The sequence below is a fragment of the Channa argus genome, chromosome 3 (genome assembly GCF_033026475.1).
Source record: "Channa argus isolate prfri chromosome 3, Channa argus male v1.0, whole genome shotgun sequence".
In the NCBI taxonomy this organism is placed as follows: domain Eukaryota; kingdom Metazoa; phylum Chordata; class Actinopteri; order Anabantiformes; family Channidae; genus Channa; species Channa argus.
Window position 1 is genome coordinate 12,224,122 of NC_090199.1, and position 15,297 is coordinate 12,239,418.

Genomic DNA, 15,297 nt, shown 5'->3' on the forward strand with positions numbered 1-15,297 from the left:
AACGAGAAACAGCTGAACGGTACGTTGCCCAAACGAATGAGCAGATAGACGACATCAAACAGGAGCTGAAGTGCTACGTTCATATGTTCTTAAGTACTGGCGTGTGAACAAGTACCACAAATGCAAATATAGACACATGAGAGGGATAGTTAACAAAATGAAGCTAGAAGACCCTCAGAGGAGTCCTAGATTTGACCCCTATTTTTGTGACAGGGGTCACTCAAAGTAAACCACAGAGAAATGTCATCTATATTTATAGCTCTGCCTACGTTTGCAGTATTTCTGAAGTGACTTTTACTTCACTGTTTAGAATGCTCTTCCTTTATGTTTGGTTCACTAACCTTCTCATAGTGTTTTGGTTTGTTTTTTTGTTTTTTTTGTTTTGTTTTTTGGAAAAAACATGGAGCTCTTTCCAAAAAAAGCTCTTAAAAGTAGAGAGATTAAGGTATCAATTTCCAGTAAACACAATGGAGCATAAACACTCACAAGACGCTATAGGTACAACTTACTGGTACTAAGTTAGACCTTCTTAAAATAAACAATTTTCACATGATTATGGTTTTGTGACATGGCATTTTATCCCGCAGGAATAACATGCCATGTCACAAAAGTGGCCATAGAGGGATCGTAAACAATATTTAGGTAGGCTGTGGCATTTAAACAATACTCTCTTGGTACTAAGGTGCTAACAGTATGTCAATAAATATCCCCTTTACCCTTACACTGGCATAGCACCGGCCTGATGTTTTGATATGAGCAGGATGGATCATGCTTTTCATGTGGTTTAAATTCTGACACTACCATCTGAATGCCGCAGCAGAAATCGAGACTCATCGAACCCGGTAACATTATTCCAATCTAATATTGTCCAATTTTAGTAATCTCGTTTGAACTATAGCCTTAGTTAAATGCCTTAGTAATATGAACTTCTGCTGATTTAGCACATCTTCTTTAGGTTTAGACTAATGTATGTTCAGAGATGATCATCTGCATACTTCTTTTGTAACGAGTGGTTATTTGGATTACTGTTGCTGTTCTCTTATTTTAAAAGCAGGCTGGCATCGACAAAGCATTTTCACCCAGAGACCTGCCTCTCTATTTCAAACCATTCTCTGTAAACTCTACAGATGGTTGTGAGTGAAAATAACACTCAGTCACACCAGATCAGTAGTTTCTGAAATACTCAGCACCATGACAGGTACAGAGTCCCTAAAGTCATCTTTCTTCACCTTTTTGATGCTTGCTTTGAACGTCAGCAGATTTCTAGACTAACTTTACATTCCTAAATACATTGAGATGCTGTCCCTTTTGCGTTAACAAGCAGCTGAACAGGTGTACGTTATAATGCGGCTGAGTTTTTCCTAGTTTGTGGAGCAGAGCTGACCTAAAAGTGCAGTGAATATATAACTATCCTTTGTCAGGTGGGTTTCTTTATTTGCCTGTTATCCTTTACAGGTCATAGAGGTAAATATATCACATAGAAATATCTTGAATGCGTAACATTGATTTTTTTAGGAAATGCTGCATCATTTTAGAACTAAACTTTTAGAACTACTACTGTACTACAAGCATAGACTCTAAAAGCCTTTGTGTTAAAGTTGTGATTAAATAAAACTTGATTTGACATACTCAAGCTTTACTTATATACTTATAAGCTTTACTTATCTGGGATATTTACCTCGATATTTACCATGTAAAGATTGTTACCCTTTTTGTATATTAGTTGACCATTTATGTATAAGCCACTTTTCTTGTACATTATGTATTTGAGTTGTGCAATATTTTGTATCTTCTAAAAATCTGACTGAGAGAACCAGGCAGAACTTAACTATGTACGTGCATTTGGAAAATAGCTAATGAACTTGAATTAACCTCCAATGTCCTCTCTCTTGCTGCTCAATTGAAGAAATGACTTTCTCTGATTAGAAGACGAAGCTTATTCAAATAAAATACCTCGTCATATTAAAATATGTTTTGAGGCCATAAAAGTGGGTTGCCCACTGTTTGCGAGTTTTGTGGTTTGATCCCTGGTGACTCCCGACAACATGTGAAAGTGTCCTAAAAAAGTGTCCTATTCCTTGGGAATAGGTGAAACTGCTTTGTCCAGATTTCAGTTTTGTGTTGTTATGTTTCTCTCAGATTTGTGTTTTCATTTACATGAAGCCACATACCCACACTTTGCTATCTGTCTCATTTTTGTTGATCTATTTTATATTTTTACACTAATCTTTATTTTTAGAATTGATTTTAGTTTTTTTTAAGATTTCTGTTTCTAATGTTTTTGTTTTTAATCTAATATTTGTCATTTATCATATCATTCAATTTAATCTATCTGATTAATGACTTGAGTTTTTGTCAAAGTTAGGTCTTTTCCTGATTCTTTGAGATGAAATTATTGGTTCTTTGCCTGCAAACTAATCAATAAACCCTCAGCTTTGTGGTCAATAAGAGTAATTTGCTTATTGCTCTCATTCTATGAACAGTCAAAATGCCAATCTGGAAAGTCACTTTTATGATACCTTTGATTTTAGTGCCTGCAGTCTGTTCATTAATATTAAAATTAAACTGTGCACTTGAAAGCTGAGCCTGGATAATGTGATTTGTGCAACTGAGTTAAACAGACAACACTCTATTTGATTGCCTTACCTTACCGATAGACCTTGAAGTAAAAAACAAACGAACAGAGAAAGCTCCTTAAATGTTTCACTTTCTAACCAAAATCGTGTCTGCTTTGACCAGCAGCTGTTCATCATCCATGTACTTCTGTGATGGGAAGTAACTGTAGACCTGTGTTCGTGTTAATCCCCATAAGGGCCCTAAAGGAGCATGGACGAGAATTCAACCAGGCCAAAAAAATATCCATTCTACAAAAACAACAACAACAACAAAAACATAAGACAAAAGGGGGAATAGTTATTATTCGAAGAAAGCAGTTGTTCATTTGCCTTACCCTAGACACCGGTGGAGTGAATTCTGTAAGATTGGTGAATTTCATCAATACTCCCTGAGAGAAAATGAAGAAGGATAGCACTAGGCTGGATGCAATCTGTCTGCTCCTGGCAGATATTTTTTATTTAATTTTTCAAAACTCCTCAGTGGTGTGCACAAAACAGTTGTGTGACTAACAAACTATGCATGCAAACGATCACCGGCAAATTGTCTTGAAAGAGATAAAACAATAACATTGCAGCAAACTTTGTCTAGTTCTATTTTCTGGTGAGCTATTTATTACCACACTACTACTAGATTTATCCTATACTGACCACAAGCTGACTGAATAAGACTGCATCCAGGTCTCCTGCTGACTGAAGTTTTTTATGGGATGAGTGCCAGGTATCTTTTTCTAATGAGTTGGCTAGTGTGCTTCAGGCCAGTGGGAAAAGCTGCGCTTTAATAAGAAATTTCTGCTTGTGCCGAGATATGTTTGCTAGTTAAATATTGAGTAACCAGGTGATGCATCAAGTCAGTGTTTCTTTCTGATACAAGACTCTCAACAATTAATCGAATTTGCAGCTGGTTTTTGTCTAAAGGTATCAGGTTAATTCATTAATTTGTATTTTTCTGATTAAAAACCAAAATAATATATATAGTTTCTTACACACTTCATACAAGAATATAGATTAATAATATAATAAACATAATTTGATCCATTATTTTAAATTACAGGTTGAATGGCTTGGGAGATGATGTGAGATAAGGATTATACTGCCACCTGTTGCATTCAGATCAGCATTACAAAATCATAATGGACAACTAAAAGTAACAGAAACAAACACTATCCTCACCTGTGATCTATTTTCACTTATTTCAAATAAGTATAATACTTTGTTTAGTTCTTACTTATCATTTTAAAATCGTATTATCAAGAGCTGCACTACCGTTCTGTTCTGTGGCCTTTTGGCACCATCTTGTGGTATAAAACACACAGAACCTGAAACTGTTCAATCTACTGTAAGTGAGACGTTAAAATGACTTCAATGTACACTTTATTGTTAATTATAAAGGAAAATCTGTTCCATTCCATTATCTGAAAACATTTACGTATAACCACTTCTCATGTGAGGATTTCTAAGAGGCATGCCATGATGCTTTGAAAAAAAAATCTCAAAAGTTTCCTGCAGTTTTGTTTGCATTTCACAACTCTAAATTGCCATTTTGGGGGACTCTCCTACACACAGAAACGATCAGGCATAGAAACATAGTTGTCAACCTTTAAGAATTTTCTGTATTTCTGAATGAACGCATGTGGAAAAGTTAGCAACCCCTGTTATAATTGTAGGGTTTTTGTTGTGTGTAAAAACATCATAAAAATCATCTGATAGCATGTCAAATGCAACCTCAGATGAACAACAACATAACTTTTTCATTGTGCCATTGTTTATTTACCAAAACGTGAGCCTGCCAGAGCTTTTAGTTTGGTTAAGTTCTGAACTGAGACTGATTCTTTTATTTTTCAGCCATTGGTGTGCATCATTGTCCTTTTGCATGGCCCATTTTCAGCCAAGCTGTCAGGCTGATGGCCTCAAATTGCCTCTGAAATACTCTGCTATAGAAAGTAGTTCATTGACTCAGTAACAAGGTGCCTTGGTCTTGTGGCTATGAAAACCCCCCAAATCATCACCCCTCTACTGTTGTGCTTGACAGTGGGTACACTTTCTGTGACAGAGGCCAAACAATTCCACTCTGGTCTCGACTGTCCATAGGATATAATCTTCCAGAAGTCTTGCGGTTTGTTCAGATGCAGTGTTGTGAATCTTGTTTATTATTAATATTTTTGTTATTATTATTATTTTTATTTCTCTGAGTATTACATTCTCTGACCTTGGGGTGAATGAAATGGGATGTTCACATGGGAAGATTTGCAACTGTCTTAAATGCTTTTCACTTTTTTCTCACTGTTTATAAATGTTGAAATTCAAATTATTTGAAAATGAATTTATTGCCCTAAACCATTCTTCATGTATTTCCCCCTTGACATTGTGGTAACACACACCTGAATGCTCCAGCAAACTGCTAAAACTTCTGCTTTTCTAGCATCAGCAGCATCTGGCTGCAACTCAATTTCTTAAATCAGCAAACTGCTAAAACTTCTGCTTTTCTAGCATCAGCAGCGTCTGGCTGCAACTCAATTTCTTAAATCAATAAGCAGCTTTTTTCTTTTTGGCTTTGTTTTTTTCCTTTAAAAAATGGAAAACTAAATGAGGGGTGCTTACTTTTGCAACTGACTTTTTTGAGTTTCTGAAAACTTATGCAAAATATATGCAAAAAAATATAGAATTCATTCAATTATAGATATTTTTTAAAAATTAAGAGAGTTTTGCTTTTATTAGCATGATCTTCCCACTAAAATGTATAAACTTAGGGGTGAATACTTATTACAGGTACTGTATCTATCTCACTCATTGATATTTACAGATGTTTGAGCTTTTCTCTTGGCCATGTCTAAAAATATGATAAATATCCACACTTGGGATGTAATAGGAACAAAGGTATTGTGTGTGTTGGCTGAGCAGAGACAGTAGAAAGTGAAGGGCTGAAATTGTGGGACGGCCTGTTGTTTGAAGTGCAGGAAAGCGGAGAGCTGCGGTAATTGTGTCTGACGGGTGGCGATGATGATGAGATCAGATCACCCGCAGATCCCCTGCCTCTCACCTTTAATTTTCCCATTTCTCATAATTGAATGAGCTGCCTCTCCCCAGAGTCCCGTTGTTATTATTTATTAATAATTCATCACTAAATTATTTACACCCTTGGACCAACAGTGTTAATTGAGTCATGTGGGGTGGCAGTGCTGGTGGGTGTGTCAAAGAGGGTGTGTGTGGGGGGGGACTTTAAAAGTAGGGAGGAAATGGGAAGTGAAACATACATTGCAACAAAAAAGTTTTGTCTTATTTGTCCATACTGTTGGAGCTTTGGGGTAACTGGACATAATGAGTGTGTGTGTGTGTGTGTGTGTGTGAGTGTATTAGCATCAGTTTACGGCACCCTATAACTAAATCAGCCTGATAGTATGCTAATATTTTATACTCATTTATACAGAGTAAAAAAGAAAACTCTTGGATTTGACTGGAAAGTAGAGCTGGAACAATTAATAATTTTTTAGTCTTCAGTAATAAGCAACTGTTTCTGATAAATAACTGACCGTCTTTAATATTGTTTTTAGATCATGGAAAACATTTAACTTTAACTTCACGCAGCTGTTATGTCATTGTATATTATATTACGGATACTGTACATTATAGCACATTTTTGCAAAAAGTAACAAAAAGTATGTATAACAAAGCGCTGAAAAGGAGAGAAAGTTGGCTTTTTCAACTGTAAACTGTAACTTTTATTACATATATTGGTCACAATTATGCAGTAAACTAATGTCAGGGATTCATATTAGTGTATTGGTTTGGCTTTAAAGAGGTAAGGTAAAATGTTGTGAATGTAGTATGTGGACACGTTTTAGATGATCTGGTGTGGTAACGATTGACAGAGCAGTCCAGCAGAGGTCAGCATCAGATCACCAGAATCTCTACCACGTGCGAGGGTCTCCTTCATATGTTTGCAGAGGTGCAGTAAATTTGAAATCACATGCTTTGTTTATGTTAAATTATTCATGCAACCTTTCATTAACACCCTAAACAAATACAAATTGCAGTGCATGGAGGGAATCATTGCAGTCCCTGTGGCAAGAAATGTTTTCTTAAGAAAATGCCTGCTTGCTGTTTTGTAAACCTGCTCACTGTATATTATTACTGAGACGAACACATTCCTGCCAAAACCACTGGCCGGCTGGTTTTGCTTTGTGCATACTTACTAAGTGATTAGAATACATAAAATATGAAATGGTTAGGATTGAGACTTTTTGTAGCCTCTGGCTGAATAGCTCATCCGACTGAAACCAAAGTTTAAAATTTAATGTAAAACTTTATATTCCAAATGCCGTTTCATGACAAGTTACAAAATCATTCTCTCTGTCTTTTTTTGCCTTCTGTCTCTGACTAAGACCTTGGTGCTGTGTCGAGTCACTTGGGCAATGATCGTCTTCAGAGCATTGCCTATTTTCTAAATCTCTTTTAAGCAAAGCAATATAGTGAAAAAAAAAAAATCAAAGAAACTCTGAACCCAGACTTTTAAAAGTTTAGATTTTTGTCGGGGAAAATTTCTGGGTTGGGGAAAAAAAAACAAGTTTATTAAAAAAAAATCTCCTCAGTTTGTGTTTCTTTAGGGAACGATTCATCTGAAGCTGTCGACAAGGTCCATACAAGTCTCCTGCTACCACGGAGCATACAAACTGTCTTTCATGCTGTGGTGGTTTGGGACTAGAGAGGAAGGGCCAGCAGAGAGGAATCTATTTGGTTGAGCTCAGTGTATACGCTGCATGTATTTTTGTAGACATCGCCGTAGACTTCACTTAATCTAAGAGTACATCAAAGCATCCTCTGCTCCTCTTCTTCAGCTAAATCCTTCTCTGGTCCTTATTACCAAAGTGCTCATAAATGCCTTAGGGGAGTTAAGAAGAGGAAAAAACACAAACAAAAAACAAACATGTTTGCTTTTATCTTTCAAATAACTATTTATGCTTGTACAAATGAGCATTCTGAGAGGGGATCATATTGTATCATAGTTGGTGAAGATGTAAAGACTTGTGCTAACTGAAGAAAAAAAACAAAAAAAACAAAACAAAGGAAGACACTTAGAGCCGAGTAAATTGTTTTGGTGACGTTTGCCAGAATGTCATCATTGCTGCTAGATGTATGTTGGCTGCCAACCTCTGAAGTCATGCTTTTTGATTCAGCAAGTGGTTCCAAACTGTGCCAGTGAACACGAGTTTAACAAATGGCTTCCACCCAGTATGTTTTTGATTTATTTTTGATGGCCCTGATGTGAGCGTGGAAGTGAAGGGACTGGTTGTATACTCCAGTGGACCGTGAGGCTGGGGCTGGGGGAGTAAACAGGGTCTCGCCGGCACAGGAGTCTTTCCATGAGGATAGAGAGTGTAACCCCACGGAGATCCTAGAGAGTTCTGAAGCCAGAAATGGTGAATAATAGAACAAAGTGAGGATGAGTCTTCTGAGGTTCCACTGCTCTTCAACATCCCTCCATCACATGGAGAGTGAGTATGTGTGTGTGTGTGTGTGTGTGAGAGAGAGAGAGAGAGAGAGAGAGAGAGAGAGAGAGAGAGAAAGAGATGGAGAGAGAGAGCTCTGATAGTTTCAACTTCGATGTCCATCCTGACTATGAAGAAAACTAAAAAGTTACCTGCCATGTTTTCTCTTTTTCTAAGTGAAACCCAGCACTTAAACACAGAAACTTTCCTCTGAAAACAGATATAATTGTAAACTGGCACCATGACAACTACACAGTATGACAAAGTCTGCATTCAAATGACAGCATCTAAACCTAATCCCACGGGACAGTGAGCCCCTTCTCTTTTTTTCCCCTCTTTTTTGCTTATGAAAAATTCACCGCAGCCACCCTGTCTACCCCCTTATGTCTCTCTTCTGTGCATCTCCAGCACCGAGATCTGACATGCGGTAAACGGAGAAATATTCAAAGGCAGGCTGGGGCTGCCTGTCTCCCACAGGGGTCTCCTTTTTACCCCCTCTCTACTGCTGAGAAATCAAAACTCTTTGGACGTCACACAAGCCGATTGAAGTTCGGTGCCTGCTCTGGAGCGGTCCCTTGCTCGACGATGGCAAGCTTCATTAGAGCTGTCAGTCAGGCCCTGGCAATGGGGCGGCGCCGCAGGGCACCCTCAGGGCCCAATCAATGTTGGGGTCCCCGGGAAAGGGCCATCAAACGACCCTATAAGACGATGCTGTAACCCTGCTTCGGCAAGCTTCACACTCATCCCCCACTGATCACATGATTAATAGCTCAGCTCCACACTTTCAGCTCCATGTTTTTTGAACTCAGATGCAAAGCTGTGGTCTTGTATTTTTAATCAGTGACTTCCCAGTGACTCGGGTATGGAAATGTGCACCCTGGAAGTCTATATAGGAACAGTCCTATTAAAACTCTAATGATGAAGGAGAACCAAACTTCTCCATCTCCCAGTAGTGGCAGAGGAAAACAGGAGCCAGTTGTTATTTTTTGCATCATTTTTGCCTGCTTGTCCCTGTGTGTTGCAATTACAATGAGTCACATGATGCAATGTAAATAAATGAGCCACTGGGTGCTTCTCTGTCCAACAATCTCAAATCCTGGAACAATGAGATATCCACGAAATCATGGTACACAATTCAAATACAGGAGCAAACAAAACCCAAACAAAACAAAGCAACCGTCTTTGAAGAGCGAAAAACTCAGACTGCCTGAGTTCCTTTCAACAATATACAGAGTGTAATATTCTCAGTACCAGTATGTTATTCAGAGCGTTCCTCCAAATATTTGGAGAGAAGGAGGAGAGATGAAACGTGGATAGAACAATGGGACTTTGGCTGTGTTATGGCGTTCGTGTACCTCGCCCCGCCAGCCCTTTGTAGTGTGTGTTGTGTAGTGTCCGCATCCCTAGTCGATCCCCCGCTTGTTCTGAGTCCAGGTGGGGTCTCAGAACCCCCTTTCTCCCTCCTATCTGCCTATCTCACCCACACCTGCTCCATCATTCACACACACAAACACACACACACTCACACACCTATTGGTTTCCAGTCAACCAAGCACAGATTAGGACTTGGTAAGAGCTGCTTTCCTGTCAAATCAATGTAATTTGCATTATGGCATTTTAGGCCTTTTTGTTAAATGTTAATCTGCAGTAAAGACTGGATCAAGTAATCCAAATAGAACTTTGCCCATAAAATAATATACCTCTGCCTAACACTGTAAAAATATTCTTCTTGATCTCTTTAGTTCGATTCAGGGACTTGAAGTGTGAAAAGATAGTTTTAGCATAAAAAGCATAAAAGTCCCTTTATAAGAATGTTATTCATAATAATCTATTGACTATATCCATATAAATATATTAATCAAATCCATGTATTATTGATCATAAACAACATTGCTGCTTTCAAGGGCTGTTGTTAGATGAAGAAGGATAAAGGACTCTGCTAATTTATTCAAGCTCTCTTCTAATGGTAATGGTTGAAATATTCTCTCTGGGCTTTAGCAGTGAACAGCTCCCAAAAGTTAGACAGAAAGTTTCCCTCATTTCAAATGCATTTCATATGTAAGAAGTTGCCCTTAAAATGCCCAAAAGCAACACATTAAAAAGTGGTAGGATATCAGTTTCATTTTATCTCCCACTCACATCATATCCATGAGAGAAACCTCTCACTACATGTTTTGCCCCGCTTCCTTCCCAGCATGCAGTACCCAAAAAGTCCACTGGATGATGCTGAGATGTACACCGCAGGAAAATGAAGCTGTTGAGTGTGTGGAACAAAGAAAATAAAGTAATGATTTCTCTGTCAGATATTTGGCTTTAGGTGCTGAGTGCTCCTGGGGTTCTTAGTAAAGGGCGATCATTAGCAAGTAACAAGGACCAGACATGCAGCATTCAAAGGCAAATAACAACAAAAACAAGGTCTGACCTATATTTACTCCGCAGCAACGTCCCAAAGGAAAGACAGGTACTAGGGCATCATGCACCCTCATAACAATACATTACCTCCTCAAATTATGTGAAGGTTTGCATAGACTCGTGACTAAAGCAAGAAATATCTTAACCTTTCTGCATTTGTAAATAGGAATTGATAAAAAGAAACCATCTCTAACACATGATCATTAAATGCATGTAATTATTGAATACTCTACTTATATCTGACACCCCCCCCCTCCTCTCCCTGGGGGGGAGTTGTGGGGTTGCCTATGGTCAGCGTGTAGAGGCAGTGTCTAGTGGAAGTAATCCTTGGTGATCTGCCCTAATCTGTCACAGATACGCAGCTGAAGCGCAGGGAAGCTGTTACAGGGGAGCTGAGCAGGGTGGTGAGAGATGGGAGGGGTGGACTGGATTATGGGAGTACGTCTGCATTAACTCACTGGCCTTATCTCTTAAATGCTCTGCAAAAAACAGCTTTGGCTTGTATGTCGGCAATAGTGCTGCGTACAATCTTGGATGTATGCATGTGTGTGTACGCGGGCATGTGTGTCATGTGAGCTGAGCTTATTTCATGGAAGCCATACTGGCCTGAGAAATAAGTGAGCACACCCAGTGCCACCGTGTGCCCGTTCACATCCCAGCTTTTCTAACTCCCTAAAAACCTGACAGCCATTCCCAGGTGATCCAGTTTCCCTCTTTGATTTGGCACAGTGACTAATTTGCTTCTGAGAATATGATTTCTCGATTTCTAGACACAGCTATCATATCTCTCTTTGTCCCCATATCTGTGAATTAAGTGTTTGTGACATATTTTTTCCTGTTGAAACCACATGCAATTATGGTTTACACGGTTATTGTGGAAAAATAACTAATTGTCGGTTGTTGCGGATGAAACTGTCTCACATGTCGAGTCGCGCCCTGCTTTGGAGCTTTTTTTCCCCACCAGCACAGGAACACACACATCCTTCGCAGTCATAAACACACATGCACGCTCTCTTTTTTTGCACACCTACAAAAAATAATGTGTTCAAAAACAGCTGTTATAAAACTGATATTTTGGCTGATAACAGTTTGTGAAACTCTTCCTAACACAAACACTCAGACATCCAGAAGCACGCACACTGCTGCACTCGTGCAGTCCCTCATCTGCAGTCATGGGAGGGTCACCCCTTTGGCCCTGAGAGAGAGACTGCGTGGATGCTCTCATGTTTATGTTGGGAGATTAGCAATGATGAAAGAATGCCTTTTCAAGTCTGGGCTGGAGGGGCCTCTGTTCAATGCCCCACCCTTTCACCATACGCACACACGCGCACTCCCTCGAACACACATACACACAAAGACACACTTGTGCGTGCGTGTGCACATATGCTGGCGTACACACTCATAGTGTAATTTCATCATCAATCCCTGCATATTGTACTCGATAGCCGGCAATTGGTCACCACATCCAAAGACTTGCAAGATTTTATTACATTGCATCCAAATCTGTGCTTGACTTTGATTCAGTCACGTCTCTGGGTCCAGGATCTTAGTCGTACTGTATGTGGAAGCTACACTGACACTTGGCTCTCATCTATCCTCTTCCCTCTCATCTTCCCTTCAGCATCAAACCAAAATGAAAGAGCCTCATTGTTCTGCTCTGTCTGTATGTGGTCTCCCTTCTCTCTCTGAATTTTGTCCTCTAGTTCGCTCTATCGCAGCCATATGCTTGGCCCTCGGTCTCGTCATCTCATCTCCTTGTGGTGTCGTGGATTATTATGTGGTATTCATTTTTTGGGGAGGGGTTTCCAACCCCATGTCAGGAGACTGGCGGAATACTCTCAATCTTCCTTGTCATTATCCCTTCCCTCCAAACTAAACACAAGACGTTATGAGGTTTAAATCAATCTGTCTCTATCAGTTGTGGATTTGGATTAGGGAATCCCTCAGTTTGAAGGAACTACATGTCCAGGCAATTTGTTTCCCATTAGTTGTAATATAAAGCAGGGTTTTCCAAACAAAACATAATTACCACTGGGTGAAGCACTCAGTGCATCTAGGCCTCTCTCAGAAAAATCATCTGAAGACTATTTGGTCACAGTCCCATGATCCTATTCACTCTTGAACTATTCCATTGTATTAAACGCATCAATCACAGGTTTGTTTGACCAGGTATTACAGCCTCTATTGTATATCTTTTCTCCTTTATGCAAAGCAGATTCTGTTTTCTTTAGCTTCTTGTCAAGGCCCCACATGACTGTTTCTCACACCGCAGAGATTCATGCTTGTGGAACAGCTCATACAATATGCCGGAGTTCATGCTTGTCTTTAAACTGACTAAACGCTTTGATATTCTCTGGTTTTATTACCCAGAGTGGTGACTGCATCCAGATACCTCCTTTGTTGTCTCTGCAAGTAAACCATTCATTCATCAAATGTTTGGAATCGCACATGTAATTGAAATTTTCAGAATGATTGCTGATTGTGGGGGGCCCTGGCTGTTGAGAGGCAAACTCCCTCAGGTCTTACCTACTGAACAAGTGGAAAGCACCTTTTCAGGTGAAGTCACGAGAGTGGAGTTTTGTGGTGCTAGATTAATGATAGAGGAAATAGAGGTGTGCTGTTAGAACGTACTGGAAACGACTTAATTAAACATAGATCCAGAAGATAGTCATTATCTCCTGATTGGCTTGATAATGTGTTAACACCGGGAGCCAAGGGCCTGCTCATGACACGAAGAATTCAAGGGAGAATAGAAGCAAAAGATAGGCCGACGTATCAAGGAAATACAAAGAAAAAAGATGAAAAGCTGATGTAAAAGCCATCTTAGTGAGCAGTTAACCTGAAGGCACTGGCTTGGCTGCCTGTCTGCAACATGATATTGTGTCTGTGGCAGCTGCTGGCACTGCTTGATGCAAAGACTCAAAGGTTGTGCAACCAGTAAGGAGCTATGGGAGTGTGGATAGTTGTGTGTGTCTGTGTTGTTGCGGTGTGGGGTCTGGGCCGGCATGCTTATCCAAAAAATGCCACAGGGCAAATGATACGCCATCCTCCATTTTTAGAATTGTTACCTGCAGATTGAATTGCATTCCAACGTCATCTTTGCTTCAAGAGTCTTGTGTGTTGTGCTGTGCCCGCTGTCAATCTCTGGAGCGCAGCTTGTAGTTAGCAAAACAAAGGAATGTGATGTCACGGTGTGCTGACCTATATCAGCGTTCCCTATTGCACAGCGTTAACACTTTAAATGCCAAACAGCCTGCTGGCGAAGGCCTGCTGCACGAGAACAGTCCTCCAGTGTTTGTTGAGGCCAGAGAACAAACATATTGGCTCAATCGACTCTGTCCTCATGAAAATTGTATGAGCAGTCAAATAAACATCCTGGATGTCTTACTCTGTAAATGCCTCTATATGAAGCCTATAAACTGATCAAAGTACAGTCTGAGGAGCCCGTCCATATGCAGGAGAGGGTGTTTGGATAGTGAGTTTGTTGATGTAGATGTACAATATTTGTTGTACATGGGGAGCAGATGGCACTACCGTTGACCCTTCTGTGTGTCTTCCTGTCCCTTCGCTGAACCACAGCATGAGGGGGCCCTTATCTGGTCAAACTGGGCGGTGAGGAGGGGAAGGCTTTGAAGGCAAGCTTGTGTGGCGATGCAATCAGGCAGACTGCTGTAGGGCCACAAACAACCCCCCATCCCCCCCAAAAAAATCAACCTCTCAATAACCAGTACTCTTTGCCCTTCTTCTGCTATTCAACCCCATAGAGGGATGCTCATAGTGTTTTCTGGGTCTCCCTGAGTATTGGTTGAGCAGCAGAGGCTGAACAGGCCTTGGGAATTTATGCAGGCAGTATCACGTAGAGTCCTTCTCATTCCCCAGTCACGAGTTACATCTCGAGGAAAATCTCTTAAGTGATAAAACACTTGCGGAAACCCGAGGGATTCGTTGCAAATTTTCCACCCTGGACAGAAAAATAAATAGAGATTATCTTTTGAGACAATATGATCCCAGTGGTCCCCTTTGACTCAACCCTCTGCATGGAGGACACAGATAAAGACTTTCAGATACCAAAAAAAAATCAAAGCCACTGATATGGATAACATATATGCAACTGGATGTGCTTTAGAGGTCTTAGACAAAGCTAACAGCATTCTACAAATGTATAGATCTGCTGCACACTGCTTGACTTCCTTGATGCTCTGCCACATAATGCTGGTTTCTTCTGTCTGGTAAAACTGGGAAACATTCTACTTTGAGCTGTCAGTCAGGTATAAGTGAAAAGTTTGTTATCAAGTATATCTTGGGCTATAGAGGGCTACTGCTTCCAGTTCACACATTGTCTCTCACATATGTGAGAACATCTGCATGCTAGCAAAAATGTATGCAAGCTCTTCCAGATTTTTCCAATTATTTCTCGTTCTATAAAAGACATAATTTCATCTAGCTAACCACTTTGATGTTTTCATCTTCCGCTAATATGTTCCACACTAGCATTGTAACAACACTCTACCACTCACAGATATTGATTTGGATTAGGCTCTGTCACGTTAGGGGATTGCGTAAATGAGGCTTCTTTTTTTTTCTTTATTCTCCACTCACTCATTTTCGTTCCCCCTCTCCCTGTCACATCTCCATGCTGCCTCCTCACAGGCTCTTTGATGTGCCTGCTTTAATTTGGAGCTTAATGGAATCTGTGGCACTGCTGTGCCTATCGGTAGCAGGATCACAGATCCCAGGGTTCATTCTGGTGAGTGGGTGTCAAGATAGCCATGAAACAATGGAGGAGG